This window comes from Ambystoma mexicanum, chromosome 1q, assembly GCF_040938575.1.
Source record: "Ambystoma mexicanum isolate Mex_15411 chromosome 1q, UKY_AmexF1_1, whole genome shotgun sequence".
Lineage (NCBI taxonomy): Eukaryota > Metazoa > Chordata > Amphibia > Caudata > Ambystomatidae > Ambystoma > Ambystoma mexicanum.
In genome coordinates this window covers 947,169,995-947,191,182 of record NC_090922.1, presented here as the reverse complement: position 1 = coordinate 947,191,182, position 21,188 = coordinate 947,169,995, and positions in this window count along the sequence as shown.

Below are 21,188 nucleotides of genomic sequence, written 5' to 3'. Positions count from 1 at the left end.
CATATCTTGGCTACTTACATCATCCACTGGACTTTGTGCCTCTCCCTACAATCTCTATAAACTACCCTCACAAGGCACTGACTGTTATCTCTTATGTCTCCAATCGCCAAACCTTAACACCATTTCCTTCTTGGACTTTCACCTCCACTGCCACACCCCTGTACTGTTATGCATTATACCTGTCTGACCTCGAAAGTAAATCGAATTTAGCTGTGTGCATATCCTGATTGTCTTGCTGTTTTTTAAAATCGAATTTAGCTGTGCGCACATCCTGATTGTCTTGCGGCTGTTTAAAATCGGATGTAGATGTGCACATCTTGCCTTTCAGGAGAATGTGTTGAGCACGCCTTCAATCTCACAGAGACGCGGACGCTGGCATACACAGACACATTCGCGTGTGTCCAGATCCCTGCAGGACCTACATGGGCTAATAAGGCTGACAGACCACAGGGGACCCCGCCGGACACACTACACTAGTTTTGGAGAGCGCATCCCGCAGGCTAACCATGTGCGGTTGCATCCGAACGCCATAGGAACAACGAAGGCGGGAGACGATTTCTTTACCTCCTGGCATGCCCAACCAGTTGGTTCTGGCTCACTCCATGTTATGAGAACCCTGGAGACTTACCCAGGGACCCAACCAAACACCATTAGGAAAGGGCCCCAGACAAAGCTGCATCCCTCCTGTTGAAATAACGATGCGCAGCAGCAGCCACCCTGGAGGTAGAGGGATGGCCTAGTACTCCAGACCAGACACGACCCAAGACTTGGGTTTTCAGTATCGGCAGGGTCTTCAAATGAGACGCCCTGATGAAGGTGGACTAACAAAACGTCTAATGACCGCCGAAACATGAAGAGCTTGGTTGGTGATCAAGCCCCACGTAGGCAAAGAATTCTTTAACCATAAAGACCCAGATACCAGGCTACATTGAAGCCCGAGGACATTCTTGTACCCTTACAAATTCCTGCCTCTTTACCAAACAGAGCAATTGCCAGGGAAAGATACAGGGATACTCTTCCATGACACCCACAATAGGGTGTACGATAAGGGAACTGTATTTAAATTTTCCTCTTTTAAACTCACTCTCCAGGTCACATTCTGAAACTTTAATTTTTGTTTGTTATGTTGTTTAATGTTTTTGTGTCATAAATCATGAAGACAAAAGATTTATTTTTATTATGATTTACTGATTATTGAATGTTATACAGACATCACTGTTGAGTTCTAACTCTTTTTGTATTTCCTGTATAAATGCACGTTACTAATGTGAATTAAAAGCACATATGAGTAAACAATGTTTTCCCTCTCCAACCAGCTCAATTATGCAAGACTTCTATGAGTAATTGAATTGGATGATTGATGGAACTTAGAGGTCACCCGCGAATGCATCACCGAGTGATTACTTAAATTTCTTTTCAGATATTCTTGATTTAGGGTGGGATACATTTGTATTTACATGTGTTGACAAGTCCACCACCCCCTCTGTTCTCTGTCTAGTCTGCTGTATGTTCCCTCACCCTCGTCATCGCCCATTGCGTTCACATTGTTCATTGTTGGGATTACAGTGACTGGTTACCCCCACTGCCCTCTGCTCTGGTTTGTTACCTACTCCCTCATCCCCCTCAGTTCCCATTGTCTCGCTGAGCTGTTGTTCCCTTCAGCCCTACACCCGCTATCCCCTTTCCTCTGCGTGTTCACTGTTTTCCATGCACATTACCTCCCCACAGCTCCCAGTGATTTTTCCCAGTTGTGTGCCCTGTCTCCACCCTCCCTGCCTACTGTTCTCCCCGCGTCCCTATGGCCAGCTTGATTAAGTGTACCTCAATCTCTGTCATTTTTTATGGCGCTCTCTATCTCTCCTATCTTCTCAAACTACTTCTCTATCTCTTACCCTTCACCACTTACTAAGTCCGGCAAGAAGAAACTCAAGAAGGGCATACTGGGCTCTAACCCAGGCCTTCCGATTGCAGACACCTATGTCAGTGCCTCTGCAAGAAAGATTCTGACTGTCATCCTCTTTGTCGTTCCCTCACCCGACCAATGGACTCTCCATATGATCCCTCTTCTCTATCCTTTCTCTTCCTTTCCCATTAATGGTGACACCACCGCTGGGAGGTCCTTCTTGCCCTCTTCTCTACCTCCAGGGTCATCATCAGTGTCTACCGCAAGGGTACTACCATGGTGCAGTGTCCTAAACCCAACCTTCTTCTCTTTGATAGTCTCATCACACTCCTTATCAACCTTCCTTCTCCCTCTGAACCAGCTCCTTCAGCATCCCTGGCTCCCTTGCAGGCTGTGCCCACCTTGGCTTTCTTGCCGCCTCCTAACCATCCTTCTACCCTTGACACGGCTTCCTTTCTGCCACCCCCCACATTGACAACCTTGTCAGCCTCCTCCTCTTCGGTGAACCTGCCACCAACTAACACCCTATCTGGGGCTCCCTTGCCCCCTGCGGCCCCTCCTGCACTGGCTACCTTCTCACCCACTGAGGCTCCAGCTCCCTTGCCAGCCTTGGCTCGTCTTCCCCCTTCTACCTCTGTCCCCCAGGCACTCTCACAACGTATGGGGGGACCAATGTCCCTAGTTCCCTATAAGTCTCTCACAGATTGCAATCTGCTCCACATTGCCACGGTCAACACTCGCTCAGCTGTCAAACACTCCTCTGACATTTACAAACTCCTTGATCTCATGGATCTAGATGTTCTTGCCCTCAGTGAAACCAGGTTCAAGGATAGCTCATCATGAGTTTTCACACACTTCTTGCAGAAGGCTACAATATACTCTCTCTGCCTAGACCAAGAGCAGGTGGGGGAGTAGCAATGATCTTCCCTGAGTGGATCCCTGTATCTGCCACTCCCACTCAGGTCTACTCATCCTTTGAGTGCCTGGTCTGCAGGTTCTCCCTCTCTCCTAACTCTTAACTCTTGCTGGCCACCTTCTATTGGCCACCTGGTCAGCCCTCCCTCTTCCTTTTGGAAAGGGCTGGCCTGGCCCCCTATCTCCTTTCCTTCTCTTCTCAACTCCTCCTACTGGGTGATCTCAACATCCATCTCAACTCTCCTGATTCCTTAGAACCTTTCTGCAATCTTTGCTACTCTCTCTCTTTCTACCTTACCCTCTGGCCCAATGTGCACTGCTGGACACACCTTTGCTGCTCTCATCTCAATTGACATCCCTCTATTGCTCTCACTACATCTCTCTCCTGCACTGATAACAATCTCCTCTATTCCCACTTGTAGCTCTCTTCTCCTCTTACATCTTACATCGGTAAGCCTGGCACTGCCTCCCGTTTACAAGGTCATCAAACCCATGAAAGGAATGTCAGTGGCCTCCTTTGCCTCTACCTACTCTGCTCCTTCTACTCCTGCGGCTGACTCCCACCCTGACACAGCCTTCTCTAACTTTAACCTTTCAGTTTCCAACACTCTTGATATTCTTGCCCCTTGTCATGAGGGTACGACTGAAGCTGACCAAAAAGTGCAACCCTTTGTACGACTCCGAACTGGCCGCTCTCAAACACAAGTGCAGGGCAACCGAACAGAAATGGGATTCCTCAGAGGCACCCTCTGACACACTGGCCTCCTGCCTCCTTCAAAGGCAGTTTAGACTCGGCATCCGCTCCAAGAAAAGAGTCTTCATCCAAGCCTGTATCTCCGCGGAATCCAATAACATGGCTAAACTTTTCAAAGTCTGCAAGTTACGAGCCAATCCTACTTCAGCCTCCTCCATCATTGCACCCACCCAGGCCCTTTGCTCGGCCTTGGCTGCACACTTTACCTCAAAAACACAGGACATCCTATCCTCTCTTCCTCACCACCTCATGCACCAACATCTCTTGAACCACCCTTGGCCACCCCACCCCTCGGCTCCCCTTTTTTTCTCTTCTCTCTCCCATGTCACAACGGAGGAGGTCACTAGAGATGTCCAGTCTATAAAAGCCTCCTCCAAACAGGTGGACCCCTGTCCCACAAAACCATCAAGGACAACAATGACTATTTTGCCTCAGCCTTGGCAGCCCTCTGCAACCTCTCTTTCAACATTGGAGTTTTACCCACCGCTCTTAAGCACTCCCTTGTGCAATCTCTCCTCAAAAAATCTTCCGCTGACCCTTCCATTCTGGCAAAATATCACCCAATCTCTATCACTCCTTTCCTGAGCAAACTTCTGGAGAAGTTGGTTATTTCTCACCTTACCCTCCACATTGATTCTGCTGGGTGCTTCCATGACCACCGGTCTGGCTTTAGAGCATCCAGAGGCATGGATACTGCTCTTCTGAACACCCGTGAAGATCTGCTGTCACATCTTGATTTTAACTCTCCCTCTGTCCTCATTCTACTCGACCTGCCCTCTGCCTTCAATACAGTGAACCACAACACTCTTTGCACACGTCCCCATGATACCCTGGGCCTCAATGATCAGGCCCCGGCATGGCTAACCTCCTTCACTCTGACTGCCTGTCCCAGTTGGAATTCGGGTTCTTTCTGTCCTCTATCACTCTCTCTATGTGCAGTGTCCCCAGGGATCAGACCTATCCCGCTGGTTTTTCAATGGCTACATGGCCCCCCTGTCCTGTATGATAGCCACCTTCAACACCAGTTTTCACTGTTACGCGGTTGACATGCAGCTCTCCTTCAGGCTACATTCAGTCTCTTCCTCTTCGTCACTCATACCGGACTGTCTGTCTGCAATTCAGTCATGGTGTGCTGCAAACAACATCTGCCTAAATACCAGTAAGACAGAGATTGGCCTCATCGGAACCCCTGCTCCCGCCTTCCCTCTTTCTCTCTGGCTGGCCTCCCTTGGCCTTGCGCCTCCACCTAACAATGCAGCAAAACACATGGGTGTCATCTTCGACTTTACTCTCTCCTTCTCATTTCACATCGCCGACATCTCTATAAAGTCCCACTACCAACTGCACCTTCTCAGCGGTATTCTACCTTTTCTAACTTTCTCCCAGAGGATCACCATCTCCAGAGCCCTGGTCCTCTCTAGGCTAGACTAATTCAACAGCCTCTTTCTCAACCTTCCCTCTTCTACCCTCTGTCCTCTTCAACTCATCCAGAACAGAACCATGAGACTTATCCTTGGCCTCAAGCCTAGGGACCGCATGTCTCCTGTGCTGAAATCCCTTCACTGACTCCCTACGGCTGCAGCTCAAGACCCTTTGCATTGTCCACAAGGCTTTCTGGGGCCTGGGCCCACTCTATCTGCAACACTCTCTTCCCAAATATTCTCCTGCCCGAGCCCTCCTCTCATCTTCCTCCAACTCTCTGCGGGTGATACGCTTCTCCAAGCAGAAATGTTTATCCACTGCAGGTGCCTTCCTCCGGAACAGGCTCACTGCCTCTCTTTCTCTGGAGCCAGATCTGCTTAAGTTCCGGAAACTCCTCAAGACATTTCTCTCCGCCTCCTCCTTCGTGCTCCCTCTCCCCTGATAAACACCTCTTTCTGCTCTCTCACTCTCTGTCCTCTACTTCTGCTCAGTTTCGCTGACTGGCAGCCTGGTGTACCTTCAGAACCTCACAGTTCCCAAGCTTTCCTCACCAGTATCCTGCACTTGCCCCCGGTACTAGTGCCTGTCGCAGCACTAATGCACTTAGGTTGCGACCAATGAGAGTGGTATCTCTCTGCATTAAACCCGTGTTCTGACAGGACTGGGAGCACTTGGTCCCTATTGACCCCCACGAACATCCTGTTCTGTGCACCTACACAATCTGAATGTACCATACCAATTAAGATTGTTTGTCTTGTCTTCCAGATGTCTTCCCCTTGCATGCATTGTTGCACTTTGAAACACTTGTGTATAAGTGCATAGTAAATAAAGAATCAAGGTTGTTTAAGTCTTTGTACCATCAGCAACCTCTAAAATCTTACCATCACGAGTATTTAAAATCAAACCTCCAAAGTACATTATGTAACAAACATTCCATGCTATGCAAAAACAGTAATCCAACAGAAAGGCACACAGTTTATTACGTTACTATCTGAGTTTGTGAAATTTAGAAAGAAAAGTTTATAAACTTACTTGAGCCCAGAGCAAAAAGGCAAATAGGCTGTGACCCAGGCAGCCATGCACACAGAACGCAGCTTGTCAGTCTCCCAAAGACAAGGAATGTGGTTTACAGGAAAACACCTACAGGACTTTTCTAAGATGCCATCAAATGTGTATGCCACCTATACAATCATGGAAAGAACAGTTGAGAAAGGTCTAATGATTATTCCACAGAGAGACAAATTTAGACCAGTCCAACGATTCCTTGGTGTTTGTGCGTTATGATCCTTCCAGCCAAAGGCCCTTGAACTTGTATGCCATCCGTCTGAGGCCCACAGAGGCTCAACAGCAAATATAAATGTTTAGGGAGAAAATGACAGAGGGATACACCATCAATGCTGTAAAGGGATGCCAACATTTGTACATCATCCATGGTAAATAGGGCCACCACCTGTCTGAGAAGATTAAGTAAGCAATACTCATGAAGAAAGGGCTGTAATTTCAGGATGGAATCCCGTAGCAGCAAGAAGACATTGACTGACTTTCCCAATACAAACTTGAATCACTCAAATATTAGGTGGTTCTTATGGAGAAGACATTTTAAGTCCCAACACGGGAAAAAGATTTAAGTGCTCAAAGTGTGTATGGTCCCAGTGCAGTAGAGTTGAAAGGCAATGTAGGCACTAACACATGTGATTCAATGTAGTTAGAGGATTACTTTGTATTCATAGATTACAATTACAGTACAGTACCGTACCACAATGCACCATTTGTAGCGCTTTGAGGCACACAGTCGGAAGGTTCGCACACATGGAACAAAAGGAAGTTAACGTGGGGAGATGGTGTAATTCTGAACATTGTACATTTAAGGGATTGATAAAGCTTAAAATGTAAAAAACATGGTATTTTAAGACATTTTGGAACGTGCAAGGGTTTTTTCACTTAGTTTAAAAGTCCATGGGCCTCATTACGACCCAGGCGGTAAGTTACCGCCTGGGCCGTGACTTTACCACCATGGCGTAAACTACGTTTACGCCATGGTGGTTGGCGGATTTACCGCCCCATTCCAACCTTGGCGGGGCGGTAAATCCCCATTTTCCCATTTTCCCTTCCCCATTCCCATTTTGCCCCATAGGGCATAATGGGAGTGGGGAAGGCGTTAATTACGCCACCGTAAATTACGGTGGCGTAATGAACTCCATGGTCCCTTAGCGCCATGGATTTTAACACCAAAACCTCCATGGCGCTAAGGGACCTCGTACTCAGGCGGTAAGGGTCGGCGCTGTTTACGCCGCCTTAAAACCCTTACCGCCTGAGTCGTAATGAGGCCCCATGTAAATTGCAGAATGTGTCAATTTGCAGGGAATGGAATTTTTGGCTGGCCTAGAAGGCCAGGTCATGATAGCGGGATGGAAGCAAGCCACATATTCCCAGCTGTGATAATATCGAAGAAGAGAGACGGATGCAAAACCATGTTTTCAGAGTCTTTATCATCGATTGAATTGTAGATACAAGAGGCAGTTTCCTTGTGCTCACAAAGATTCCTGCATGACAGAGTGAAGGAAGGGTTAGTTAATAAACCACATGTGAGCCCAGGGGTTTATGAGCTCCGAAGGCGATAAGCAGGTTGTGGGTTCAAGATGAAATGGTCAGAGATGTCAGTGACAAGTAAGTCTATATGAGGTAATAATGGAAAAAATAATACAAAGACGCAAGCAGGTTTTACGTTTTATTGTTGTTACAAAGGGATAATAGCCATGTACAATCACCATCTGAAGTTGATATGTTTCATTCACATGGTATGAATAATAATGCACTTGTTTATTTATGAAAAATATATGTATCATGTAGAAATACATCATTTCTGACGATGGAAGAAGATTGCATCTCAAAAGCGGTGTACCCTATGAACATATTTATTGGGAATTTTAGAGTCAGGGGGATTACGATTGTATTAGTGCTAGCCAATGGAGGGTTGGATGATGATTTTGTAACAAAATATCCGTGACTATGCAAATTGTTTAAACTGTAAATAAGCTGCTATTTTGTATTGATCGGATAATTGGATTCGTTTTTCAGCTGTAAGGAACTGACTAGCCCCTGCCATTTGAAAGCATGCTATAAACTTGTTTCCTAACAGAAGTGCATTTGTCTCTTCATGGAAGCCATACTTTTGCATTGGAAGTGCTCAGGCACATCCCAAATTTCATCCTGGAAAAACATCTGACAAGTTCTTTGAAAAGTATATCTGAAATTCGACCACATGCTTGAGGAGGACACATGGTCTTAGGCTTATTTAAGAGAGAACGAAGGGCATTTCTGGAGGCAGGGTTGGGAAAGTTAGGGAAGGCTTGATAAACTGGAGTGCATTTAGAGGTATTATGGGAAAAAGGTGAGGGAGAGGTACTGAATGACTTTGAACCAGCAGTGAGTGAAACACTCAGTGAACACAAGTGTCATCACCAGAGATTTGGAGAGGTGACTCGTGACTGTCCATCCCATGAAGTGAGTAGATTGGGTGACACCTACCAAGAGGCATGCTAGGGGCAGATCATCCCTTAGTGCAGTTTGTGGGATAGGCATGATTTTACTGGAAGGAAGAGGCAGGTATTGGGATGGGCACCCAGTAAGCAAGTGGATGAGACATGTACAATGAGTTGACACCTGGGAGGAATAGCGTGGGCAGCTGGGATTTGATGAGGCATGATTGTGGGACAGACACACTTACTCGATTTGGCTTGGAGGCCTCAGCAGAGATCGGGGAGGCAGATGAAACATATTTGGACAACTGGGTCAGACAGTAAGGATGATAAGATGGATGATGTGCAACGAGTATCCTCTATCAGAGCCCAGATGGGAGCAAGTGTTGCTGCTGAAGAGGACAATTCTGCATATATCTACAGTGTCTTTGAGAACCTTCAAATCATGACTCAGAAAGCACATCATATCAATATGTGGCAGCCAGAACACCACCAGCACCACCTCCACTAGCACCATCCTGTGCAGATGAACCCTGCCTATGTACTATCCCACTATAAAATGGTGGCAGTACTCTAAAGAGAACACATGGCAATCAAATCTGTCCTGAAAATGCTGAGCTGGTAGAAGGCAGGGACCAACTTGGGTATCACATCAATGCAATCCCTTATGCAGATGCCCCATGTACAGATATCGCAAGAAGACAAAAGATCACAGGTGCATACCTCCACATGCCATCAGGCACGCATAATGAAACCGTTCTGAAAATTACCCGTGGCCGTAATTCATCCTCCATTGCATCAGTACAGTGCTATGGAAGCATTTGGCCATGACCCACAATATGTGAAGTCGTATATCAGACAGGCCAGATATTGTGTCCTACTCATTTGTTGAAACCCTAAGATTCTGCTCCTTCATGGGAAAAGTTGATCACCACTAAGAAGTTCTTTACCAAATTTGTTTTCATGCACAAGAACTATACACACTGTTTCTGGCTACAGTGTGATTTGTACTATAGTAGCATGTGGGGCATATTTACACTTCAACATGGACATGTAGACCAGTAATCAGAGCACGGACTACATGGCATTCACAACACACGATGTGTTGTTTCTTTTCACCAACATCTAAGAAGAATCACAGAGTAATTCAAGGAGGCAACAAGTTTATGCATTTTATTACCAGGCAACCCTCTGCATGAAATATTTTAGGGCAGAAGCCACAGGAAAGTTGGCATCCAGGCGAAGGTGGGTGAGATGGAAGCACAGTGAATAAATAGTGTGCATTAGGGCTGTGTTGCACCAAGCAACGGAGTGAATGTCCTTGCAGCCTTACACATTGGTGAAACAATACTCATCCCCTGCTTTGCACATGTCATTAACCTCATGGTTACATGCTTTATAAGCAATTGTAAACCTTCGAATGGTATGATTAATTTCAGATTACTGTAACACTCACATCAGAGCTCTAGATGGGCATTATTAACAGTGGGTGATGTCTAATGTGACTAAAACCGTTTGAGGAGAACACCAAGACGGTTAGCCATCACAACGTTCCCCTGCATCAGGATCTATACCTGAATAAGCCAAACCTGACCAAAAGGCACATACAGAGGACCATCAGCCGCACATATACTGCATGTCTATCTACATTACACTTTAAGAGCAGGAAAGACCATTACAATATTGGTATAACAAGCCGTCTACCTGGCATTTAGCACTTGTGCAATTTGCTGTAGCATTTTTGGGCTGCCCTCCTGCAATGGTACAGCACAAGAGAGTTTTATTTATGTTGGGGATTTGTCTCTAACTGCAGGAGATGCCTCAGATTGTTGCACATTGAACAGCTGACATTCATAAAAAAACAACTAGTACTTAAATGCGGAAGACTATGGAATGACACTCACATGGATAATGATGATGATGTTGATGATGACAATGATTTCACACCCAAACCATGTGAGACACTGACGAATGGATTGGGTTCTTTCGTTGTGAGTATGGTTGAAAAACAGATAGTTGTAGTAATAGTAACTATGGCTGAGAGGTCCTTGACACTTGCTGCTTATACATACCGTTGCGCCACCGACTGAAGAGCAAGTAATGTTTTTGAATAATGATCACACACTTATCAAACATTCTCATGTTTTCCTACAGGGTGCTGGTTCTCTGGCTCCTTCCCAGGGTTTCATCCACTCACTAATGTTCTTGGGATCCACTAAGATTTTTGGAATCCTTCACAGGGTGCATCCACCCACTAAGATTATCTTTCTCTTTCGGAGGGTGCAGCCATCCACTACGATTCTCAAACTCTTTCACAGGTTGTGTCCACCCATTAAGGTACTTTGGCTCTTTCAGAGGATGCAGTGATTCAAGTAAGGTTATTGTGCTTACCTCTACCATAGTAAATATGAACCAACAAAGGTTATTGTGCTCCCTTGGCTTCTCCAGCTCTCCCACAGACTACCACAGACGGCTGAAACATTTGTTGTTGATGGAGTGTCCCTCTGAGTCCAGCCCCGCCATGAATGCCTCATGCCTCCCCTCCCACACAATGCCCTACAGGAGGGAAAGCAGTGGAGTCATATATGTCACCTAAGGTTGTCATGCCACGAATATATGGTCCAGGTCCCCTTGCTAATGGAGTCCCTATAATAAATGCATGCGTCCCCCCATGACTCATGATCTAGAGAAGGGGGTCTTGCCTAAAGATGGGTGCTGCCGGTGATGCACTGTACCCAGTCACTTGTCAAGGTGGAAATTACAACAGGGTCATGCCACAGACTAAGGTATCCAGTGCAACTGGCACCAATTAGGCAGGCTGACACATGCTTTGTTGTGGGCACCTGGTGCCTGATGTTGCTGCCATGCTGTACTCAATTGCTTGCTGAGATGTGGTAGGAACCTCTCACACCTACTCTCCACCAGTGGAAGGTGTGGTGTTAGCTGCATGGTTGCTAGTTCACTCCATCAAGGAGGTCTCAAGCATCTGGTACACATTCATTTGCTACTGGTACACCTATTAATTCATGGCTGTAAACCCTAGGGTGCATATGCCCTTCTGCCCATGCATGACTTTGTTCCTATAGCCCTGTACCATGAAAAGAACCACAGTAGTTTAACCCTGATGGTCTTCGCTTTTTGTAGAGCAAAATGGGGGGTAAGGGGTGAGGTCACTGCTCACCTATGGCAGGAGAATTCAGTGGCTCATGTATCATTAACCCTTAATCTATTGCCTTCTTTTCCTCTCAACCTGTTGAGGCACCTCTGCAGGATAGACCTCCCATGGAGCATCCTCCTGAAGGATTTCTTTTACAAGTGCAGCAACACCTCAGCCCTTCTGGGTAGAGACCACTTCCTCCTCTTTGCCTCCCACTGAGACAGGAGCACTTGCTGTGGTGATCCTGTCTTTCCAAATGACGACAAACCCTTCTGCTCTTCCACTGCCTCCGTGGAGCATCCACAGGTGGCCCTGCCTCCCCTGCTTTTGTGCCATTTGCCTTCCTAAGGCTTCCTCTGATGGCCCTGACACTTCTACAATTTCTGAGACCTTGATCAATGCCTCAGCCTCACCTACCAACTCAAAGAATAAGCCATGGCCTGTGTGAAGAATCCTGTGGAGTCATCACTAAACCCCAACCCATGTGTCCAGGGGAATGCAGCTGCTAACTGATTATAACCCTTGGGGTGGTATCATGAGGGAGGATCACATGGGAGGAGATGGCTGTCAAGTGGTGATTCTGTTAGGAGGGCTGCAGTATTCATCCTTTTCTGAGGAGACAATTTCCATAATGCATAACTGTCTAATTGCATGTTGTCACTGTATGATTCCCTGTCCTGGGTTTAACGAAAGTACCAAACTCAAAGATCCATTTTATAAACATGAAAATGGTACACTGGAGATCAGGAAGTTAAAATCACATCCTCTAGATGTTATGTTGCTGCCTTATATCAATGATCAAACCCAAAAGGAAAAGTACCAACCCTTTTGAACTGAATAATCTCAGCCCTCTAAGATGAGTAGCAATTACCATGGAGATGGATGGGGATGCAGACGTTACTCAAACATTAATAATCAAAATGACTCAATTAGTTGGTAAAAAGGATAACTGATTTATTTGCAATTGTCTAAAACAGGGAGCACAACGAACATCAACGAATTTGCACAATCCTCTTACTTAACGAGATTCATATATCAAAAACTCATCGTCATTGACGTTGACTTGCGTCACTACCAACGTCATCCTACATGGCAAACTACAAAAACCTTATAGCAACTGTGTTAGACTCTTATTGAGCATCTAAGCATATGATCTATACTAGTATGGGATAGTGAGTGAAAGTGATTGGTTGCTTAATATCAGGGGAGGCAACTAAGCCCTCCCCTCAAAATGGCCACTATGAACATCACTAATATATGACATCCCATTGGCTACACAAACTATAGGACCCTTAATCACGCGGTCCTCTACAATTGGTTGGCACTCTAACCTCTGTCAGTACTTTTCCACCTACGTCTAGCAGTACGCACATTGGACTTCCAGGTGCTGGTGAGCTTGTCTTAACTCCAGCTTCCCACCAAATAGCATATCAATCCATCATCATCTCAGTGGTCAGCGTAGTCAATTAGGTTTTTTGAAGCTCGCCCTTGTGTTCTGTACTGTGGAGAATCAGGGGAGTGAAGTCACGCTCTGCCCTTATGCGTAGGTGTGAACATCTTGCTCGTCCAACTTCATCCTTCCACGTGAATGAGGGCCATGAATTTTAGTTTTCACTGTCTTTAAAATACAATTTTTTAATAGACCTCTCACATCTTTCTTGTTTGTTCATGTCTTTTGAACAGGAGTTCTTTCTCACGATTTGTATCCAATGCTAGTTAACTTCATCCTGTGAAGACCTTGGCACTTGGCTTGGCTTCATGGCTCATCCAGCCTCACCTTTTCGAGATTCACTTTTAATGAATGTGTTTTCTTATGCGACACACTGAGAAGAGGCCTTTCTTTTTTAGTCTAATTCTGCTATAACACGTAGTGGAAACATCCATCATTTACTCTTTATGCATATATGCATATGTTGGCGCATGCCACAGTCTATTCACCATGAAGCCAGCCTCAAGAATACATTGTCTGCTTGCGTTTCTTTTGCATCTGTACACGTGTAAACTGACTTGATATCCTCATCCAATTTATGGCACAAGCTTCTATACCTGGATCCAAAGATGTCAATTAACCTTGATACTTTATTGATGCCTTATAGAATATCTGCATTTTCTGGTCTCTGCATCGTTTCTAGGAACGTCAGCCCAGCTCTGCATGCCATCACCATTCATCTAGACCATTCGTTTGCCCTGCTTCTTCCGGGGTTTCATTCAAACGGCCATCATATTTTCTTGTATGCAGGTTTGGTTTTCTTAATGGAAACCTTGCCTCCAGGATTCTCTTAGATATCAGTATTTTCACTGGTACCATACGATTTTCACATCCAGGCTCCCAACATATAGGCAATATGGGTGAGATGGTTGAGGTAGGGGTACTTGGCTCCTCCTCTACACCTTTAATACCCTTCCCTAAATCAGAACACTCTGTTACCCAATCAGACTGGATTAACTAAGAATAAAACAAGTAAGAACATTATAGATTTCAAGTCCCATAATGCTTTTAGTACTGAGATGTGGAAGAGGGGCTCAGTGTTAAAGAATGGATATGAGTGGTCTATTTGTTATATTGTAGAACACCTGAGTGGGAACTTGAAAAACTTTGAAAAGATGGTCCCTGGAATGGCCCTCATGGCCCCTATGAGCATGTCAGGCGAAGGATTAGAAGCAAGAGGTGCCAGTGGCTAGTTGGCAAAACACTGGTGAATCATTGTATCCCACATATGGGAACAGATATTCTTTTAGACAACCATTCAAACCATATTCAGCTGATACCTTCGTGGAGACAGGTGCTTCACCACTGGATCAGGTTGACTCAAACTGGCCTGTCGCCTCCTACAAAGGCAATACCGACTCTCTGTCCTCACCAAGAAGAGAGTCCAAATTCAAGCTTGTGTCTCTGTGGCATTTAGCAACTCGGCTGAACTATTTAAAATCTGCAATGAGCTGGACAACCCTGCTGCAGTCTCTACCCCTCCTGTTGCCTCCCAGGCTCTTTGCAATGCCCTTGCCTCTCACTTCATTTAAAAAACCAAGGTCATCCTGTCCACCCCCTCCACCCACACCCCTACGCTCCCCTCTCCATCTGTGCTTGCTAACTCTCCTTTAGCCCCCCCCCCCACCATCCTTCTCATCCTTTCCTCTTTTCTCCCCTGACGAGGTCGCTAGACAAGTCCGATCTATGCAAGCCTCATCAAAACAGGTTCATCCCTGTTCCTCTAAAACCATCAAGGACCACATTTACACCCTTGCTCTGGCCCTTGCTGATTTTTGCAACAACTCCTTTGCCTCAGGTTCCTTCCCCTCCACTCTGAAGCACTCCTTTGTGCATCCTCTTCTCAAGAAACCCACATCTGATCCCTCTTGTCCAGTTAACTATCGCCCAATTTCTATTACTCCCTTTCTGGGCAAACTCCTAGAAAAGTTGGCCATCTCTCAGCTTAACCTTCATTCCAATTCTATTGGCTGTCTCCATGACCACCACTCTGGCTTCAGAGCTGCCAGAAGCATGGAAACTGATCTCCTGAACATCACTGAAGAACTGCTCTCCAACCTTGACTCTAATATTCCCTCTGTCCTCATCCTCCTCGATCTCTCTTCTGCCTTCGACATGGTCAACCATACAATCCTGCTCAACCGTCTCCGTGAAAACCTGGGTATCACTGATCAGGCTCTGGCCTGGCTGACCTCTTTCCTCTCAGATCGACCCTCCCAGGTCCAAATTGGGTCCTTCCTTTCATCTATCTTCCTCTCTACCTGTGGTGTTCCCCAGGGGTCTAACCTCTCGCCCTGGCTTTTCAACCAATACCTGGCATCTTTCGCCCACTGCATTGACACTTTCTGCTCAAATTTCCAGTGCTACGCTGACAACACTCAACTCATTTTCAGGCTGCCCTTTGCCACCTCCTCTCCCTCTCTCATCTCTGATTGCCTAACTGCCATTCAAGATTGGTGTGCCGCCAATAATATTTGTCTGAATGCCAGCAAGACAGAGATCCTCCTCATCGGCACACCTTCAGCATCCTTTCCCCTCACTCTCTGGCTGGCCTCCCTTGGCCCTCCTCCTACCCCCACCTGCAAGGCTAAGAACCTCGGGGTCATCTTTGACTCCACCCTTTTTCTTCTCCGCCCACATCTCGGACATCTCTAAAAGGTCAAATTTCCTACCGCACCTCCTCAGAGGTACTCTGCCTTTCCTCTCCTTCCCCCAGAAGCTCATGGTATCCCAAGCTCTGGTTCTATCTAGCTTGGACTATTGTAACAGCCTCTTTCTAAATCTACCTGCCTCTACTCTCCGCCCTCTGCAACTAATCCAGAACTGGACTGCAAGACTTGCCCTTAGCCTCAGGTCCTGATATCATATCTCTCCAGCCCAGAAATCTCTCCATTGGCTCCCAGTGGATGGAATGATTAAATTCAAAACCCTCTGCATTGTCCACAAGGCTTTCTGGGGCCTGGGTCCAAAATACCTTCAGCTATTCCTCCGCAAATACCTCCCGTCTCAAGCTCTTCGCTCCTCTACCTCCAACTCCCTCAAGGTCAGTTGTTTTTCAAAAAAACGACCTGGGAGTAGATCTCTGTCTTCGGCTGGGGCCTCCCTCTAGAACAACCTCCCTGCCACTCTAAAACTTGAGGAGAACCATCTCTGCTTCCAGAAGTACCTCAATACCTTCCTCTTTTCTTCTGCCTTTGCTCCCCCTCTCCCCTGCTGATCTGTTCTCTCTTTGCACCGTGCACCTGGCTACCCTCTGTCCTCTGGGCCCAGGTACCTGCTCACCATGCCTCCCTCCCGCACTGCCTCCGGGCCACCCTTTACAATGGGGTCTGTATCTGTACCCATACAGCCCCCCCTTTTTCTTCCTGTACTTATCAGACCTACCCTGTCTGCTGCCTTAAACCTAGCAGTTGCAAATTGCTGGCTGCAATACCACTTTTTGTTGCCTTTATTATTTATTTATTGTTATTTATCTGTTTATCCTCTGCTTCACACTTTCCACTTCTCCACTTTCCACTTCTCCCCCCTTCCATGCACTTTTCCCCTCCCCCTCTCCCATGCACGTGCGCGTTCTCAGTGTCACTGGGCCTAGTAAGATCGCTGTTTTGTTCTCCCCTGTTCCCCTCCCTTGTCGCGCTCTGAAACACTTGTGTAAGAGCGCGATAGAAATAAAATATCAATATCAATATCAACCAGCCAAGCTGATGTCACCAGTGACAACACAACAAGGCAAGGTTAGTCACGAAGTAGACTTGCCGCCTGCACAAAGTCACAAAGACACACAGGCACACACGAAGAACATGCCTACACCGTTGTATAGATAGAGGACTGAAGCATATACATAGTGTCAAAAGGTTATCAATTTCACTAGCCAAATGCTGAAACGCAATACAGCAAAGCATAGATGGAGCCAGCCTGCAGGCACTTCATCACAACTAACCATAAGGAGCTACAGGGACATATAAGGAACCTATAAGGGCTCCATCAATACTAATCACTAAAGGAAAGATTAGAACATATAGAGAAATCATAGAAGGACTGTAGTGATTTTGCATGAAGCCATAGACCTCAAAATAGGGGAGAAGAGATGCAGACTCTGCAGCGCAAAGCACAGAGTCATTGTTCACAGCCAAGGACTAGGGCGGGTGGAAAATTCCTGATTTCCAAGGCAGTGAGCCACATGCGAAATACAGAATACAAACCTCAATAATTGCAGACCGAAAGGCTCAGTTTCATGGTCCCAGCCAAGCTGAACAATGGCCACATACTCGTGGTGGGAAGAGGAGCTGTTCTCAGCGTAGCAGATGTCAGGGAGAATTCTCCAGAATGGCTAAATTCCCTTACCTACAAAGTCCCTCAGCAACTTTGCTGGATTTCTAGGATTTATTCTTTCGACCTGGTAAGAGTGTGCGCCTTTTTACCCACTCTTACATGTGTTTTGCTGTGTGTTTTACATTTTATGTGTTCATAGACTGTGGAGCCTCACCTACTCAATAGACATCATCGTTTTACTGTGTGTCACACAGCACCTTTAGTGCAGTGACACAGGGTTGTCTTTTTCAAACTTCCCACTCTAAACTCCATTTTCTGGTACTGTCTACTGTCTCCCAGGACATGTAAAGTTGCCATTGACTTTATTAGTCTTTTTAAATTCACAGACCCAGTACAAATAACCTTACATAGAGTACTGGAAAGGGTTAATAGTTATCTCTTTTTGTCTGTCTCTCATGGAACATTATTTTGTTCCTCTTTCTTTAAGATTTGGCTGGTGGCAGTGGTATCTACCATATTTATCCTACCACGGTCTATGAAAATAGCCTTGGTACTGTTTTAGGCTATGTTTGTAGCCTCAAACTGCAACCCACTGGACCCCATTTACTTTTATATGGTTCCGGCTGGGTTTATTCACCATTTCTTTTTGTAAAGGAGTTTCTCGTGTTTTACTCTGCATGCCAAACCAGGTTTGGTTCCTTTGTTCGCCGTCCTTTGGTGGGCTTCTGCACAGAAGCCCTCCTTAGGCGCCTGCATGTCTGGGTGGACAGGATGTGAGGGAAGGGTTTGAGAACCCCTGCACAGGGTCTCCAGGGATACCCAAGTCGCACTCTTGTTTGATTGGCTAGGTGACTGTCCTGCCAGGACAGCTACCCTGCTGTGTGATTGACAGCCAGGCTGTGTGAATGGGGGGAATCTGCATAAAAAGCAGGTCTCTGGGACTTGGAAGGCAGAGTCGCCACTGGATTGAGAGAACCAAAGAGAAGCTGAAGGAAGAGGACTGCTACAACTACTGAAACTCCCAGTGAAGCCCTGCTGCGGGTCTGAATCTCCTAAACGTCGATGACAGAGACAGTTCGCCAAACACCAAGCAAGGCCTCCCTCTCCTGGTCAAATTTGCTGTGCATCACTGCAGTGAACCAGATAACCAAGAGGACCGGACCCTGTTTGGGTTTTAAGGAGCACAAATTTTATTTGTTGCTTTGCTCTGCTGCTGGTTTCTTCCCAGGGCAGTGCAGGACCCTCCAGTCTTCCTCCTTTGTGTCCGTCTGACAGTCTCTTCAGGAACCGTGAGCCTGCAGCACCTGCCAGGAACTTCTGTCTCAGCTACAGCATTCTTCTTCTTCTAAGGTACTGTTCAAAACCGGTTGTTTGTTCCGTCTGACCGCAGTGAAAGTGTTTTAAATCTTTCGCCAATCTGAGGGCTTGTCCTTCTGTACTCTTTTAAATAACTTTTCCTCCGACCAACTTCATTTCGAACTCTTGGCAAAGTCTTAACTGCAAACTACTCTGAACTGTGTGATCCTCTGCAAAGACTCTGAACCATTAACATTGGCTCAGGCCTATTGATTTGAATCCTAGTTGTAGTAAGCCTTTTCTAGATTGCCCTGCCTACTTACTTGTTGGTGTTCTTTGATTTTAAATAACCTTGCCTTTCCCTCCCTTTTTAAATTGCTGGAGTGCCATTTTGCTCACACTTCATTTTGAGCTTAACTTGTCCCGAATTGATTGGGGGTTGTGTAGTATATTAAGATTGTGATTTTCTGCTGCTTTATAATAGTGATTGTTTTATAACTGATGGTGTAAATACATGTATATTCTTTTACTCAGAAACATTGAGTCAGTGTTTGTTTGAACCATTGCAATTGCTGTCCTTTGTGTAACTTCTTATACTGTTCACTTTACTCTTGCGATGTCTGGCTGCTCAGCCATTGCTACCACTTTACTGTGTAGTACAAGCTTGTACCAAAGGTGAATTTTTACTTACACTTATAGTCTTAATTATATGTGGTGTTTCCAAAGGGTACCTCATATGATTCTGCCTAACAGCAGACAAGACTGATACATGTATTGTCCACAGAATGTTGCAACCTGCAGGCACTCTACCAGGCTAGGTGGCTATATCAGTGGCAACAATGAGGACACACATTCTTTCCCATCACCTTGAAAAGGTACACTGAGCCCTGTGAACAGAACAGGGTCCCAGGCCTGGGTAGATCAACTCCAGCCAATCCAGATACTCCAACCTGGGAGTGGTGTATCCTGGTGCAGGGGCCAATGATCATTGTAAAACCCTGAAACAAAGTAATAGATCGTTTTTTAAGGAAATCTCAGGTGAACCCACCTGACATGAGAAGACCAATGGAACGACTCACATAGGGGAATTCCGTAGGTGGTGTCCACCGAGCTAGGCAATGGATATGGCCCTTAGGTTTTTGGGAGGGGTTGGTGGTTGTGACCTCACTAAGACACAAAACCAAGTGACACAGGCTCGGGAGCTGTGATTGCAAAGATATTGTTGTTTCGTGTATGATCCCTAACATTTGGAGAATAAAGACGGTTTATTTGGCCCATGGCTGAGTTCTCCATTATTGCTGGGCGGAAGGGTTCGGATGGGCCCCAAATACTATGCTAACTTGTGACATTATTGGTACGAACACACCCCATCCTCTGGTATACTACCACAAAGTGGTAGCACAGGATGTTTGGCTATGTTCGATCTGCACAATACCGTCTCTTCCCGTTGCAACATTTGGAGGCTGTGAGGTGACCCATGGAGACCGAGAATCACACTGATGGTGCACCACGTGAAGAGGCTGTCAGGAGCCATCTTGGAGAAAATCATGCCTGCTATCCATGGGACGCCCAGCAGACCAGAAGGGCAGAGTGGCACATTGGGGGAGAGCAGGTGTCCAAGGGCTGTCAGCTGATCATGGAGTTTAAGTATAGACTCAGCCAAACAGAAAATAGGGGACGTGGTGAACAGATGTTGGGTGTGGGGTGGTGTTGAATATTGTGGGGTGGGAGGACGCATGCTGTATGTTAATTGTTCATGGTTAGGGAACATTTGCTCTTGAGGCGACCAATTGAACAAGTTAAATCTTCTCGACGGCATGGATGATAAAACTATGTAAATAATGAATTTCCTTTGAGTCTGGCGTTGTAACGCAGGTCATGGATGACTGTATCACCATGTATAGGGCTTAGCAAATGGAGCTAGCTTGAATCACGGAAGGTGTTCTTCTGGTTAAGTCTTGCAGAGGTGTTTTATCTACAAGGCAACGCTGTAGGTACTGATTGAGTAAGTGAAGTATTGGTATCCCTGTTAGGAGGCAGGAAGACAGCCGTGTATATATGTTGTGTGTATTTGTTGGGGTCTCTGTGTTATAGGGAAATGTTGTGGTCAGTTTTGTGAGTGGGAAGGTATTGGCAATCTCTGTTTTTTTCCCTTTTCCTTCTGCATTATTGAGGTGATGTTACCAGTAAGGTTTGTGTATAGGACTTGGAAAGCACAAGGGGTGCAGTAGCTTTTATGATGATCAAGGAGTAGAGGTGTTGTTTGTGTTTTGGGACGGTGAGCGGAAGGCCATGCGCAATTTGGTGGGTGTGCCTACGAAGGAGAAGAGTTGCAGAAGGGCTGTGCGCAGAGTACTCCAAGGTCATTCATTGAGAGCCGAAGAGGCTTGTGATTTTTGTGGCTTAAACTGGGATTTGAACATTTCGTATCAAGGAAAAATAAAGTGAACGTGTTCCATTACAGCAGAAGTGTCAGAAACCCAGATTTGGGGTAAAATAAT